At 43.0% G+C, this 12,696-nt stretch overlaps 1 long non-coding RNA gene across 1 annotated transcript; it reads left to right on the forward strand.

Moving 5' to 3' along the window:
- Nucleotides 1-11,940: 11,940 nt before the first annotated feature.
- LOC147155448 (uncharacterized) lies at nt 11,941-12,400 on the forward strand. The gene is made up of 3 exons (XR_015092270.1): nt 11,941-11,990; nt 12,124-12,191; nt 12,295-12,400. It is a non-coding gene; the product is annotated as an uncharacterized LOC147155448 (long non-coding RNA).
- Nucleotides 12,401-12,696: the final 296 nt, after the last annotated feature.

A 12,696-nucleotide genomic window follows, 5' to 3' on the forward strand; every position in this document is an offset into this window, starting at 1 on the left:
CAAAGATATGAATTAGACAATGGTTGGTTCTTTTTAGTGGTTAAAAAAGTGGATGTTTGAATTACAATTTGTATCTTTTTTTTATTTATTATTATTTTTTTTTTGTTGTGCAAAAAACACATACAAGTGGTCAAGCAGTGCATCCACCACCAGACAGCCTGTCCTGTATGTAGCAGTATGTCCTACTCGCAACCCGCGAGTGTTGTATGACACAATCCGCATTATTGAACCTTGCAGCTGCACGCAGCGCAGTTGCCCCCTTAAACTGGTCTCCTCGGATGCAGCGCGCTCTAACCTCACCATCGGGCTGCAACCCATCTTGTGATAGTTGGGACTTCGCGTTGTCTTCTCTCGCGCGTTTTTTTCTAATCCTAACCCTGATTGGTCCGCTTTTTTCCCTGTCTGTGCTGTGGCCAATGACATTCGCTTGATTTTGGAAGGTTCTAGACGACGGACCCCCTTGCTGATAGTTGGAGTTCATGTTGTCTTGTCTCTTTTCCCTGATTGGTCGTTTTCTGCTTGTCTGTGCTGTGGCCAATTAGAGACGCTTGAATGAGACTATTTTAGAAGGTTCTCGACCACGGCTTCTTCCCATTTCATCTCGTCTGAGGTAAGTGTTGCACGGCAGTTGTTTGTAGTCTGATGTATAATGCTAAATAAGTGAGATTTTGCAAGTTTTCCCCCATCTTAAACTACATCACGTTAATACTGGCAATGTATTGAAACGTATTTGATGTGTTTGAACGTTGTGTTATCCGGCTGCTGTTTTAACAAGATATAGGTAAAGTTAAGTGCTAGACATGGTAACCTACATGCTAATGATGAGTTATTAACATTGTTTTTTAGTTTTAATTTATATTTTAGCCGTTTTGGATTTAGTTGACTCAGTGTAGGCTCAATGAATTGTATTCTTGTCTGTGTTACTTTCATGAGAAAGAGCAACGGGTCTGTCTATTCATTCGTTATCTAATGGGAGGGCCGGGATTCTGCTGTGTCGGAAGGGAGTCAGGCTTATTATTATTGTATTTTTTCTAATCTGATTTATACCCATGGGAACGGATTCTCTTGTATTCATTCAGTTGTAACCAGGTGTGTTGTGGGCTGACTTTTTTATGAACCCTCTTTGAATAAATAATGATGTGGGCTGGAGAGAAGACACACATTTGAACAGAGCACTGCTTGGGTGACTTCATTTGTGTGATCAGAAGCTTCTGGTAATTATTTAACTTTGCAAAGGAACTTCTTCAACAGAATCTCACCATTCAGTTAATTGAACACGCAAAGAGTACAATACTTAATATTGTCTACTCTAACACTAACTACACCTGCTAGCGCTAGCTAGAGCTAGCAGATCTCACTTTAAGGTTTTAATGTGCAGTAAAAGAAAAACAAAGAAAAGTTTGAGTATGCTCTAAATCTCAATTGTGTATATCCATCGTTGCTACAATATACAGTAAGGCTTTTGTCTCGTCTGTCGTCGTCGTGGTGGGGTTGGGGGAGGGGGCGTCGGTTGTTGAGTGGCGTGTCCTGCTCGATCGTGTAGCGGAGCGGCGCCGATGAGGGATTTTGGAAGTATTTTACACTGTTAAATGACCTTCATTGATTGACTACAGCACACATTTGTAAATTGTCAAAGCTGCCTTTATTTTCCCCCTTGAAAGATTACCGTTGGTTTCTGTAGCGATCGTTTTTTTCACGGCCATCCAGAATATCCATCCATTTTGCCAAACCGTTTCACCTCATGGAAATTAATCTAAAAGAAAAAAAAAGTAACAATGTTATTACAATACCGTTTTCTTTGTTAATAAGTAAACAAGGAAGTCTATAGTGGATCCATTTTTTTCTATTGTTGAGGATTTATTGAAGGCTCTGCTCACCCCATCCATTATTTATAATCAATGAACTATACAATGTGTGATGTTACTATACTTCAATTGATGAAAATAATGGCGGCGTATTCCAAGCACAGAGAGGTGAGCGCTCAAGAAGCGGTGGCGCGGACATGCAGTCTCCCTCTGAAGAAGTGCTCGCGCAGCGTAGTTTTCATCCAGACGGCTGAGGATGGCGTGAAATTGAGTCTACCCATGAGTAGACTGAAGACCATGCATCCGGACGCAGACAACGTGTGGATGTCTGGTCTGCCAGACAAATATGTGGCAAGACCTAGAACGGCAATGTTTGAGCGGATGTGTCTCGCCGAATTCGCATCCGAATACCGGGTCGTCTACGGTCAGCAGATTGAGGGCAAGAATGTCATTCCCCTCTCACACGGCAAGGGATTCATCCAGAAGCGGATTGGAAAAGATGCCGTCATCAGATTCACTCGCTTCTCAATCAAAAAGTATGCTGAGAAGTATTACAGGACCCAGCTTAAATTGTACCTCCCCCACAGAGACGACGCCGAGCTCAGGTCTGAAAACCTCAAAACGTACGAGGAGTTCTACGGTGCCGGGGAATCAAAGTTCGGTCGGGTGCGGGCTATCGTCGACCGCAATCGGGGGCGGTACGAAGGACGGGGAAAGACCGTGGACAATGCCTTCGAAAAATTGAAAGAGCTTCGTGCGGTTCTCAACGCGTGGAGCACTTTTGCGCCGGAGGTAGAAGCAGAGCGTTTGGAGTGTGCCGCCGAACGCGAATCTAATCCGTTACAGGAAGACCCGCAAGATGAGGTTCCGGCCTACCAGGACGCTCCTGGTAGCGGCGCGGTCTTGCCGGCGTTTGAGGCGCCAAAGTTGAGCGCCGAATTTGTGAGGAACATGTACCGCAGTCTCAATGAAACGCAAGCGTCCGTCTTCTACGCTGTGCGCGAGTGGTGTTTGAAACGCGTTTCGGATCGTCTCCTCGAGCCCTTCTTTTATTTAATCCCCGGAGGAGCTGGCTGTGGTAAATCGCATGTCATCAAGTGCATTTACCAGGAGGCCAGTAAGATTATCCGCCAGCTTCCCAGGTTCCGCGACGAAGCGGATATGGCCAAGCCTGCTGTGCTGCTGACGTCGTTTACTGGCACGGCGGCTTACAACATCTCAGGGAAAACGCTTCATTCCCTCTTGAAATTCCCCAGGACTCTAAAGCCTGCTTACCAGGCGCTGGGGAATACGTTGGACGCATTGAGAGCAACCCTTTGCAACGTGGAAATTTTGATCATCGACGAGATCTCCATGGTCTCCAAGGAACTCTTTGCCTATGTCCACTGGAGATTTCAGCAAATCAAGGGCAACCAGAGACCATTTGGGGGCATCTCCGTTCTTGCAGTTGGGGACTTCTACCAACTGCCACCCCTCGGAAGGTCCAAGCCCCTCTGCGTTTCTGACAACGATCTTCTTGACCTCTGGACAGATTTTCAGATGGTCAAGCTTACTCAAATCATGCGGCAAAAAGACGACGTCGCTTTTGCCGAGCTTTTGAACAGGATCAGGGAGAAGGGGAAGGCTGATCCGCTTGGCGATGGTGACAGGGCGTTACTCACCACGGCTGTCACGGATGCGCGAGACCTCCCTGCGGATACTCTGCATATCTTTGCCACCAATAAAGAGGTGGATAGGCACAATGCAGCAACTGTGGCTGCTCTCAAATTGACTGTGGTCAATATTCCCGCAGAGGACTACAGGAAGAGCCCACGGTCGGGGGCGATGGTCACCGTGACCAAAGTGATCATGGGGTCGAGAAGGGATCTACCGGATGCCCTTCTACCTGGTGTAGGAGCACGGGTTATGCTTCTTCGGAATTTGGATGTCGAGGACGGATTGGTGAACGGGACCTTTGGCACAATAGGCAACATTGTTCAAAGCGCCCCAAAGGGGTCGGCGGAGAAAGTGACCTTGCTCGGACTGAGGCTAGACAATCCCGAAGCGGGCCAGAAATTGCGTGATAAAATTCTGGGGCCGACGGATGACTTGGTCTATATCGAAAGGTCGGAGGAAAACCTGGGCATAAAAGGCGTGGTCAGGCGGCAATTCCCCATGAAGCTTGCCTTTGGATGCACGGCTCACAAAGTGCAAGGCATGACGATGACTTCTGCAGTGGTGTCTCTTAAGCGTGTGTTTGAACCTGGAATGGCCTATGTTGCCCTAAGCCGCACGACGTCACTTCAGGGATTGAGGGTCATAGACTTTGACGAATCCAAAATCTATGCCAATCCCAACGTCACGACGGCAATGGACAGTATGACGCGCGCTTCTTTCCAAAGTACAAGACCACTGTTGTACTTTTTCAAAATGCCGCAAACTGCTTTTCCCACCTTGACCATTGTTCATCACAACACCGAGGGCCTTCCATCTCATATTGACGACTTAAAGTCTCATCATGAGTTGAGGCTGGCAGATGTCCTTTGCCTCACTGAAACTCATTTGTCTGGATCCTTCTCCCCCCCTCCCTTGCAACTGGAGGGATGCAGCACTTTTGTGCGCAACAGACAAGTTTCGTATTCAAATAGACTGGACGTGGCCCAAAAAGAGGGTGGCGGAGTCGCAGTCTATTATCGCGATTGTCTTCGAGCGGAGCCCCGTCGGTTTATTCAGAATGTGGTTGACCTGGAATTTGCTGTCATCAGGGTTGACGCTCCCGTCCAGGCTTTGATAGCTACGGTCTACAGGCCACCCAACCTGAGTCTTGGCACATTTCTTCCAAACCTTGGAAGTCTCTTGGATGCCTTGGCCGTGATGGACTGCCAGCCTATTGTTGTTTGCGGAGACTTTAATGAGGATTTGCTTTCAAAGGGAAAGAAATCCATTCTGGACTTGTTTCAGTCCAGAGGCTTTTCACAGCTGATCACCCAGGCCACAACTGGAAAGCAGACACTGATTGATCACATTTACATATCTCGCCCAGATTGTTGTGTTCAATCAGGCGTTCTGCACACTTATTACAGTTACCACAGTCCGGTCTACTGTGTGTTAACTTCTTGTGTCAGCTCATTGTAGATCGCAAGGGCACCATTTTCACAAGTGTGCCTTTGCAAATGTTATTGAGCCTTTCATACCACTGCTCAAAAGAGGGGGATACTGTACTTTAAATTGTAAAGGCTGAAAAGTTAAATCCTTTGCTCGTTCAAAATTTGTGTCATAACAGAACTACACTCAAAATCAGAGCGGCCAATCATTTTTTTTGTAGACATATTTATCATTTAGTTAGTTCTAAACTTATTGAGCTTTAAATTGAATTTAAGACATGGGATATGCCATTTAAGCGCTCCCTTATTTTGAGCAGTGTTGTATGACGGTACTTTTAATCAGTGTGCTTTTCTGTTAGCAGGACATCGTGCATTTGGACTTGAATGTTTTGTTTGTCCTTATTGTGATTGTGACTATAACACAATGAAAAGTGTTGGTGTCAGTGAGGAACTGCGATGGTAAGGGATGAACTGTGATGGTAAGTGATGATTGATTACTGAATTGATCTAGGCAAACATTGAACACTCATTTTTCATTTTCACATGCAATACAGGTGGATGGAGCGCAGCAAGGGGCGCAACTTGACATGGCCAAGGATATCAAGGTTGTTATGTCCGGTACAACTGGTGGAGAGAAAAGATGAAAAAAGGGATCCCGCAAACGTAGACCAAAATGATTTATTCTACAGGATTCCTCACTGAAAAACCGTCACATGTGTATTGGATGAGTATTTAGATTAAGTTTTAACTGTTCAGTTTTGCTGCCTATTTTCTAACAACTTGTTCCTTTGTGTGCTCAGGAAAAGATGAAGATGCTGTGTAACAAAGACCCAAAACGGCTCTTTTAAGAGCCGTTTTACATGTACTTTGGAGTAATATTCCTGCAATATTGATCAGCACCAACATGCCTTTTAATATGCAATGTCAAATTTAAACACTGCATTCATACTGTATTTGCTCCATGATACAGTATATTGCATTTTATATTTTAGTTAATCACTTACACTATAAGCAAGAAATTAAACTGATTCCCTTTTGATATGACTAAAATGTCAATCAAGACATAAGGGAAGCCATTACACATGTAATAACTGCAGTTATTACAAATTGTCTTGAACTCTATTCCTGCTGACACAAATTGAGAGGTAAAGTACACCAACATTTGGCAAACAGTTCAGAGCATGCATCTTTCCACCTTGCAAGAGTCAGCAGGCCCATTCAAAATTTCCGCGGAAATTTTTCTAGTATTTTTCTTCTTCTTCTTTTTATTATTTTTTTAATCTTCCACCGATTTTTCCGCAAGGGAATTCCCAGTTACCATGGCGACGCTATTCCCAAAAAACTCCCAAATAAAGTCCCATAGGAATGAATGGGAATCCGAAAGACATCAACTCCAATCAAACACCTTTTTCCAAGACACGCTGCGCGCGCATACGTTGACCGACCGATATGAATTTTAGCTCCGATATGAATTTTAGCTCATTTTGTTGGAATTTTTGTCATCTTTAGCTCAGTGTCAAAAAAAATAATTAAGGAATGAAAGCTCCCCCCCTGTGCGGGTTCAAAGACAGTGAGCAAAGGGGTGAAAGTCGCCTATTTAGAGTTTGACTAATTAAGGCTTCAGTGACGGGAACAAAAAAATATTTTTCCAAAAGTTTCACTTCAACTCGTCACCATGGCCACAATCTTTGCTCACTAGACATCAAATTGGCACATTTTGTAGCCACAAGCCTCTGCTTTCTGAAAAACTAAGTTTTATTTGGCTAAGGTGTCATTTAGTACCTTTATTTTCACTTTAAGCGAGGAGAAGTCGGACTATTTCGATCTCTTTTCAATGTTATTTTCGCCGTTTTTCCCTCTTCATTTTCGATCAATCATAAGTTTTCAACCTGCTCCTAAGTTGGTCATTTTTCATCCGATTAAAAAACTGAGAACATGCTCGCGTTCCCCAAACCCTTGCCGTTCTAACGAGCCATTTCTGGAATCTGCATCTTCAACCGTTAGGTCGTGAGAGGCTTTTGTTTGAGGTGAGCGTATCCTATACAAAATCAATGGAATGTGGGTGCGTGACGTCTCGCAACAAGTTAAAATCAAATGTGTGTGCGTGAATGGTCTGTCACTTTTGCATAGCAACTGCCTCAGCCAATCATCTCTCACTGTTGAGCTCAACTCAGCCCCTTTTTTTCTTGGTGTACTCAAGGCTTGGCCTATATACGACTACTACTATTGCAAATACTATTACTACTACTACTATCTTGGCCAATTGATTAGGTACACCCAGGATTCTGGTCAATTAATTAGGTACACCCTGGATTCTCGCCACTTCGCCCACCCAGGGCGGCGGCCATCTTGGCCAATTAATTAGGTACACCAAGGATTCTCTCCCCTCTGCCCACCCGGGGCGGCGGCCATCTTGGCCAATTGATTAGGTATGACCAGGATTCTCGCCACTCCGCTCGCCGAGGGCGGCGGCCATCTTGGCCAATTGATTAGGTACAGCCAGGACTTTTCAGTCACAAAATGTTTTTATTTGATTATTTTCCAAATTTGTAGCGTGACTATTACTGTGTTTTTTGCTGATTATGGTTTATTATTTAATACTAAAAATTGTCCATTTCCTTTGCTAAAATAAATGTTTTCTTTTATAATATTGATGAGTTCTTCAAGATGCACAAACAGTGACTGTGCGCATGTTGTCTCCACAGTTTCCTCAGGGCACACATAGACATATAAAAGGAATTTGTAAGATGTTAATAAAATTTGGTTAATGGTGTAAATCAACAAATTCAAATTGGAAGGTTCATTTAACTAGATTGTTTTATGTTCAATATACTTATATATATACCTATACAGGTGATAATTGCTGAAATTAAAATAACAGATTAATCAGATTTTTTTAAATGCATAGTAATTAAAATATGTGTCACTCCCTTAACACTGAAAACAAAGATATGAATTAGACAATGGTTGGTTCTTTTTAGTGGTTAAAAAAGTGGATGTTTGAATTACAATTTTTATCTTTTTATATGTATTTATTTTTTTATGTTGATGTGCAAAAAACACATACAATTGGTCAAGCAGCGCATCCACCACCAGACGGCCTGTCCTGTATGTAGCAGTATGTCCTACTCGCAACCCGCGAGTGTTGTATGACACAATCCGCATTATTGAACCTTGCAGCTGCACGCAGCGCAGTTGCCCCCTTAAACTGGTCTCCTCGGATGCAGCGCGCTCCAACCTCACCATCGGGCTGCAACCCACTTTGTGATAGTTGGAGTTCGTGTTGTCCTATCTCTTTTCCCTGATTGGTCGTTTTCTGCTTGTCTGTGCTGTGGCCAATGACATTCGCTTGATTTTGGAAGGTTCTAGACGACGGACCCCTCTTGCTGATAGTTGGAGTTCGTGTTGTCCTATCTATTTTCCCTGATTGGTCGTTTTCTGCTTGTCTGTGCTGTGGCCAATTAAAGACGCATGAATGAGACTATTTTAGAAGGTTCTCGACGACGGTCTCGTCCCATTTCATCTCGTCTGAGGTAAGTGTTGCACGGCAATTATTTTTAGTCTGATGTATAATGCTAAATAAGTGAGATTTTGCAAGTTTTCCCCCATCCTAAACTACATCACGTTAATACTGGCGATGTATTGAAACGTATTTGATGTGTTTGAACGTTGTGTTATCCGGCTGCTGTTTTAACAAGATAGGTAAAGTTAAGTGCTAGACATGGTAGCCTACATGCTAACTACACCTGCTAGCGCTAGCTAGAGCTAGCAGATCTCACTTTAAGGTTTTAATGTGCAGTAAAAGAAAACAAAAACAAAGAAAAGTTTGAGTAGGCTCTAAATCTCAATTGTGTATAGCCCTCGTTGCTACAATATACAGTAAGGCTTTTGTCTCGTCTGTCATCGTCGTGGTGGGGGTGGGGGAGGGGGGCGTCGGTTGTTGAGTGGCGTGTCCTGCTCGACCGTGTCGCGGAGCGGCGCCGATGAGGGATTTTGGAAGTATTTTACACTGTTAAATGACCTTCATTGATTGACTACAGCACACATTTGTAAATTGTCAAAGCTGCCTTTATTTTCCCCCTTGAAAGATTACCGTTGGTTTCTGTAGCGATCGTTTTTTTCATGGCCATCCAGAATATCCATCCATTTTGCCAAACCGTTTCACCTCATGGAAATTAATCTAAAAGAAAAAAAAAGTAACAATGTTATTACAATACCGTTTTCTTTGTTAATAAGTAAACAAGGAAGTCTATAGTGGATCCATTTTTTTCTATTGTTGAGGATTTATTGAAGGCTCTGCTCACCCCATCCATTATTTATAATCAATGAACTATACAATGTGTGATGTTACTATACTTCAATTGATGACGGTTTCTTATTTTTATTACAATGACACCACTGCCTCATTAGACTCAATGTACATTTTTAATGTTTCAAACACATCTGAGATTAACTACAAATTTTATCTTGAATCTTTTAGCGATCCGCTGAGCACTGTGCGAATTGGAAAGCTGCTGACCGTGACACTTGGATTTCAAACCTTCAGCACCGCCTTGGACTTCCACCTCATCTACCTGCTTCCATCTTGCCCTCAAACAACATAATACATATATAAGATCTACATCACAGAGTCTAGAACGCAAATACAGCTGAACTTGCACTCAACAGCACATTACAAACACTCTAATATCATTACTTTACTATTTTGTTGTGTTTGAATTGATTTCCTTTTTTTACTGCCAGTTTACTTTTGACTTTGTCTTGGGAAGTTTTTTTTCTTTTCTTTTTGCTTACAGTAAAGGTTGCTGTAGCAGCATGCCGCGGAAGGGGAAGCGTTCCGAGGCAGCCAAGCGCCGATGGAAGAAGCTGGACCTTGCTGCTCCGGAACTGAGCCCAAACATCGCACCCCAGCAGGTACTTTGCCTCTATTCAATTCTGCACTTGGCGGTGGTGTATTCTGTGTTGAGTTATTTTGAGTCACACTGCTAGGTCCTCAATGTGCTGTATATTTTGTTTTCAGCCTCGGTCCCCACCCTCTGCCACCAGTGATGGGACCACGATGCAGTCTGCAGTGAACAAGGTACGAGTTTCACGCCATATTTTAGCAAGAGTTTATCATTTTTTTTATCACTATTACACTTTTTTTTAATATCCTAAACATTTGCAATGTGTATTTAGAAGGCCAGAGTCCGAACTTCAGCTCCAGCCAGTCGGCTCGCCACTGTGGACGCCCGCTCCCCACCGCATACCTCTACTGTGGCTGCCCACCAGGTATGTTCCACAGCAGGCAAAATGCAATTAACTTTGTTAATGTGCAATACACATTATTTCCGGCTACAAATATAGTCAAGCAGAAAAATGTAAAAAGCAGTCTGTGTATTCAAGACACTCAATAGTAATGTAAAAAAATCCTTTATTAAAAATGGACTACCAACATGTTTCAACACAAGATTGTCTTCACCAGGGCATAGTTTGACAAATATAGTGTATGACTGAGCGATATTTGTGCATTGCTTTATTCATGTCAAACTAATTCTGAATTTAATTGTGATGAAGTCTGTTTTTAACAAGATTTCAAAAATTTTACTGATGTTGAAAATAAACTCACTAACATTGATCACAAATTTGTGAGATGCCGAGCCCGGACACAGATATTTCACATGGTTTCTTTTAAGTTACATAGACCAGATGTAAATAATAATAACTAAGACGGTTATATTTAATAACTAATGTTTTGTTTTAGACTTCATGTCTATCTAAACAGTGTATGTCATTGTTTTGTCATAAACATATTTCTATATACTTCCTTTATACTATAATCTAATCTGGTACAATCTGCTGCCTTTCTGCTCATGTATTTGATCAGAAAATTCTAGCAAAATTGAGCAATTGTGACTGCATTTCAGACACAAACAAAAGTATCAGTTAAGTCCTTGAATCTCTTTTGTGATTAAGAATTTCATTAATAAACCTGGCCTGAATTAACATCACTTGTATGTACAAAATACCTGGTCAATTTAAATTGAAACTAATTTAACCTATGTTTGCTATTTACTCTGCATTGTGGTGACTGCACATGCCTACAATTGTGTAATGTCTATGCTTTATGTTTTAGGTGTCCCCTGTTTGTGCCAAGGCTCTGGTACCAGGTCAGTCATAATTTTAATTGCTTTTGCAGCAGTTTTACAATTGATTATTTTAAACAATTCCAATATTTTGCAGGTTCATATACACTCAAAGTGGAACATGTACTTGTACTGTGCATTGTCAGCAATTGAAGTTGAGACTTGACATGGTATTCTGTGTGTGCATCATTTTAGGCAGAGGCACTGGCTGGCGCCACAGAGTTCGGGAATGGCCAGTTTCAGCTGTGACTGGGCGGAGGCACAAACTGGTCATTCCAGCACTGAACCAGGACAACACGGTATGTTTTATAATCAACTCTGCCTTTATAACAAATTAACAACCTTCATTTGTGTCTATTTTTTTAAATTACCTCTTTCCTTTTTTCAATTACTACTTTTTTTTTTTCTTTTGTAATAGTTTGTCCTGGTTGTTGGTGACTCCCACCTGCGAGCCATTGCCGATGGGGTTGTGAAGATGCCGGAGGGACGTTTCTCGTTTGCCGTGATGTCCACCCCGGGTGCCAGGGCCTCCGAGTTGCGTGCTGAGGTGCTGAATGCTGTTCTGCCTCGGTCACCCGAGGTGGTCTGCATTTTGGCTCCCAGCAACAACTTGGGCCGCCCCATCGCTGAGGCAGCGGCTGACTTTGGCCAGTTCTTGCACACCGTCTGCAGCCGCTGGCCCAACGTAAGTTCACACATTTCCTTCATATAGATCATACATTTACATTTCAAGTATGTACTTGCATATGTCAAATATGTTCTGTTTAAAATACATTTCAGCCTTTTCCCGTAGTTAAACAGTTAATGAATATTGAAGGATGGAATACGATTGAAAGTTCATCTTGCTCCAGATGTATATTTTACAGTTTTAAACTTTGTGCAGGTCGTTGTGCTGGACTTCCCCCCTCGTCTGAACGTCGAGCTGGACCAGCAGGACCTTCTTCGCCAGGAGTACAACCGGGTGGCAGCACTTATGGGTACGTTTCATGTTGAAAATTGTTTTCACACACAAAGTGTTCTACTTTTCTTTAAGTCACCTCCTGATCTGATTTCATTGGTGTCTCAGCGGGGGACTCTTGGGCTAATGTTTTTTTTTCTTTGTTACTGTAGGTATTCGCTACCTATCTGTTGCTGGCCACTTCCCGCTGTCACATCTTCACTTGTGGTGTAGAGACGGGGTAAGTACATTAATTGCTGCAAAAAACAAACATTTTATTAGTGCTCCTCCTATCAAAAGTATGTTTGTAGATGTATAATATTTTTTCTGATCATGTCTGGAAGGTACACCTCAGTGACAGCGATGGGATGTCGGTGCTTGCGCGGTTGCTGTGGGCTGCCGTCAACCTGCGGATGGAGAGGACTGCACCACCTGCACCGGCTGCTCCTCAGCGTTCGCCACCAGCTCGAGTGTTCAGACCAAAAGTGGTTGTTAAGGGTGAGGTCACTGCGCCTCAGCCTTCCAACCCTTTTGACTGGACACTCGTCGGGAAGGCCAAGGAGGTAAACGCAAGCCTAACATGTTTTTGAAAACCTCCTAACATGTTTTTGAAAACCTTAAATTTTATGAATGTGTGTGTTGCAATAATGTCACTAGTCATTTCAGAGCAGCTCGGTTGTGGACTCTGAGGTCACCTGTGGGCCCACTGGGTGGATGGGCACTCTCCAGGTTTGTGATGGTGATCA

This window comes from Leptonotus elevatus, chromosome 22 (genome assembly GCF_054856555.1).
Source record: "Leptonotus elevatus isolate MCC_2025b chromosome 22, RoL_Lele_1.0, whole genome shotgun sequence".
NCBI classification, from domain to species: Eukaryota; Metazoa; Chordata; class Actinopteri; order Syngnathiformes; family Syngnathidae; genus Leptonotus; species Leptonotus elevatus.